We start from the raw sequence: 4,150 nt of genomic DNA on the forward strand, positions 1-4,150 counted from the left end.
CAACCTGATGGAGGTCAATAGAGATGGACAAATAGACCAAGTCCCACACACTGCTAGAAGCCCAAATATTTTTTCAGAGGTGGATGCAGAAAAAAATTATATTGAATTTGCAACCTGATGGAGGTCAGTATAGATGGACTAATAGACCAAGTCCCACACACCGCTAGAAGCCCAAATATTTTTTCAGAGGTAGATGCAGATAAAAATTATTTTTAATTTGCAACCTGATGGAGGTCAGTATAGATGAACTAATAGACCAAGTCACACACACTGCTAGAAGCCCAAATATTTTTTCAGAGGTAGATGCAGAAAAAATTTATATTGAATTTGCAACCAGATGGAGGTCAGTATAGATGGACAAATAGACCAAGTCCCACACACCGCTAGAAGCCCAAATATTTTTTCAGAGGTAGATGCAGATAAAAATTATTTTTAATTTGCAACCTGATGGAGGTCAGTATAGATGGACTAATAAATCAAGTCCCACACACTGCTAGAAGCCCAAATATTTTTTCAGAGGTAGATGCAGATAAAAATTATTTTTAATTTGCAACCTGGTGGAGGTCAGTATTGATGGTCTAATAGACCAAGTCCCACACACTGCTGGAAGCCCAAATATTTTTTCAGAGGTAGATGCAGAAAAAAATTATATTGAATTTACAACCTGATGGAGGTCAGTATAGATGGACTAATAGACCAAGTCCCACACACCGCTAGAAGCCCAAATATTTTTTCAGAGGTACATGCAGATAAAAATTATATTCAATTTGCAACCTGATGGAGGTCAGTATAGATGGACTAATAGAACAAGTCCCACACACTGCTAGAAGCCCAAATATTTTTTCAGAGGTAGATGCAGAAAAAATTTATATTGAATTTGCAACCAGATGGAGGTCAGTATAGATGGACAAATAGACCAAGTCCCACACACCGCTAGAAGCCCAAATATTTTTTCAGAGGTAGATGCAGATAAAAATTATTTTTAATTTGCAACCTGATGGAGGTCAGTATAGATGGACTAATAAATCAAGTCCCACACACTGCTAGAAGCCCAAATATTTTTTCAGAGGTAGATGCAGATAAAAATTATTTTTAATTTGCAACCTGGTGGAGGTCAGTATAGATGGACTAATAGACCAAGTCCCACACACTGCTAGAAGCCCAAATATTTTTTCGAGGTAGATGCAGAAAAAAATTATATTGAATTTACAACCTGATGGAGGTCAGTATAGATGGACTAATAGACCAAGTCCCACACACCGCTAGAAGCCCAAATATTTTTTCAGAGGTAGATGCAGATAAAAATTATATTCAATTTGCAACCTGATGGAGGTCAGTATAGATGGACTAATAGAACAAGTCCCACACACTGCTAGAAGCCCAAATATTTTTTCAGAGGTAGATGCAGAAAAAAATTATATTGAATTTGCAACCTGATGGAGGTCAGTATAGATGGACTTATAGACCAAGTCCCACACACCGCTAGAAGCCCAAATATTTTTTCAGAGGTAGATGCAGATAAAAATTATTTTTAATTTGCAACCTGATGGAGGTCAGTATAGATGGACTAATAGACCAAGTCTCACAAACTGCTAGAAGCCCAAATATTTTTTCAGAGGTAGATGCAGATAAAAATTATTTTTAATTTGCAACCTGGTGGAGGTTAGTATAGATGGACTACTAGACCAAGTCCCCCAAACTGCTAGAAGCCCAAATATTTTTTCAGAGGTAGATGCAGAAAAAAATATATTGAGATTGTAAGCTGATGGAGGTCAGTATAGATGGACTAATAGACCAATCCCACACACCGCTAGAAGCCCAAATATTTTTTCAGAGGTAGATGCTGATAAAAATTATTTTTAATTTGCAACCTGATGGAGGTCAGTATAGATGGACTAATAGACCAAGTCCCACACAGCGCTAGAAGCCCATATATTTTTTCAGAGGTAAATGCAGATAATAATTATTTTAGTTTGCAACCTGATGGAGGTCAGTATAGATGGACTAATAGACCAAGTCCCACACATCGCTAGAAGCCCAAATATTTTTTCAGAGGTAGTTGCAGATAAAAATTATTTTCATTTTACAAGCTGATGGAGGTCAGTATAGATGGACTAATAGAACAAGTCCCACACACTGCTAGAAGCCCAAATATTTTTTCAGAGGTAGATGCAGAAAAATATTATGTTGAATTTGCAACCTGATGGAGGTCAGTATAGATGGCCTAATAGACCAAGTCCCACACACCGCTAGAAGCCCAAATATTTTTTCAGAGGTAGATGCAGGTAAAAATTATTTTTAATATGCAACCTGATGGAGGTCAGTATAGATGGAGTAATAGACCAAGTCCCACACACTGCTAGAAGCCCAAATATTTTTTCAGAGGTAGATGCAGATAAAAATTATTTTTAATTTGTAACCTGGTGGAGGTCAGTATAGATGGACTAATAGACCAAGTCCCACACACTGCTAGAAGCCCAAATATTTTTTCGAGGTAGATGCAGAAAAAAATTATATTGAATTTGCAACCTGATGGAGGTCAGTATAGATGGACTAATAGACCAAGTCCCACACACCGCTAGAAGCCCAAATATTTTTTCAGAGGTAGATGCAGATAAAAATTATTTTTAATTTGCAACCTGATGGAGGTCAGTATAGATGGACTAATAGACCAAGTCCCACACACTGCTAGAAGCCCAAATATTTTTTCAGAGGTAGATGAAGAAAAAAATTATATTGAATTTGCAACCTGATGGAGGTCAATAGAGATGGACAAATAGACCAAGTCCCACACACTGCTAGAAGCCCAAATATTTTTTCAGAGGTGGATGCAGAAAAAAATTATATTGAATTTGCAACCTGATGGAGGTCAGTATAGATGGACTAATAGACCAAGTCCCACACACCGCTAGAAGCCCAAATATTTTTTCAGAGGTAGATGCAGATAAAAATTATTTTTAATTTGCAACCTGATGGAGGTCAGTATAGATGAACTAATAGACCAAGTCACACACACTGCTAGAAGCCCAAATATTTTTTCAGAGGTAGATGCAGAAAAAATTTATATTGAATTTGCAACCAGATGGAGGTCAGTATAGATGGACAAATAGACCAAGTCCCACACACCGCTAGAAGCCCAAATATTTTTTCAGAGGTAGATGCAGATAAAAATTATTTTTAATTTGCAACCTGATGGAGGTAAGTATAGATGGACTAATAAATCAAGTCCCACACACTGCTAGAAGCCCAAATATTTTTTCAGAGGTAGATGCAGATAAAAATTATTTTTAATTTGCAACCTGGTGGAGGTCAGTATAGATGGTCTAATAGACCAAGTCCCACACACTGCTGGATGCCCAAATATTTTTTCAGAGGTAGATGCAGATAAAAATAATTTTTAATTTGCAACCTGATGGAGGTCAGTATAGATGGACTAATAGACCAAGTCCCACACACTGCTAGAAGCCCAAATATTTTTCAGAGGTAGATGCAGAAAAAAATTATATTGAATTTGCAACATGATGGAGGTCAGTATAGATGGACTAATAGACCAAGTCCCACACACCGCTAGAAGCCCAAGTATTTTTTCAGAGGTAGATGCAGATAAAAATTATTTTTAATTTGCAACCTGGTGGAGGTCAGTATAGATGGACTAATAGACCAAATCCCACACACTGCTAGAATCCCAAATATTTTTTCGAGGTAGATGCAGAAAAAATTATATTGAATGTGCTACCTGATGGAGGTCAGTATAGATGGCTAATAGACCAATCCCACACACCGCTAGAAGCCCAAATATTTTTTCAGAGGTAGATGCAGATAAAAATTATTTTTAATTTGCAACCTGGTGGAGGTCAGTATAGATGGACTAATAGACCAAATCCCACACACTGCTAGAATCCCAAATATTTTTTCGAGGTAGATGCAGATAAAAATTATATTGAATTTGCTACCTGATGGAGGTCAGTATAGATGGACTAATAGAACAAGTCCCACACATTGCTAGAAGCCCAAATATTTTTTCAGAGCTAGATGCAGAAAAAAATTATATTCAATTTGCAACCTGATGGAGGTCAGTATAGATGGACTAATAGAACAAGTCCCACACACTGCTAGAAGTCCAAATATTTTTTAAGAGGTAGATGCAGAA

Source organism: Phyllobates terribilis, unplaced genomic scaffold (assembly GCF_046119375.1).
Source record: "Phyllobates terribilis strain yellow unplaced genomic scaffold, ASM4611937v1 Scaffold_1__5_contigs__length_1240528914, whole genome shotgun sequence".
Lineage (NCBI taxonomy): Eukaryota > Metazoa > Chordata > Amphibia > Anura > Dendrobatidae > Phyllobates > Phyllobates terribilis.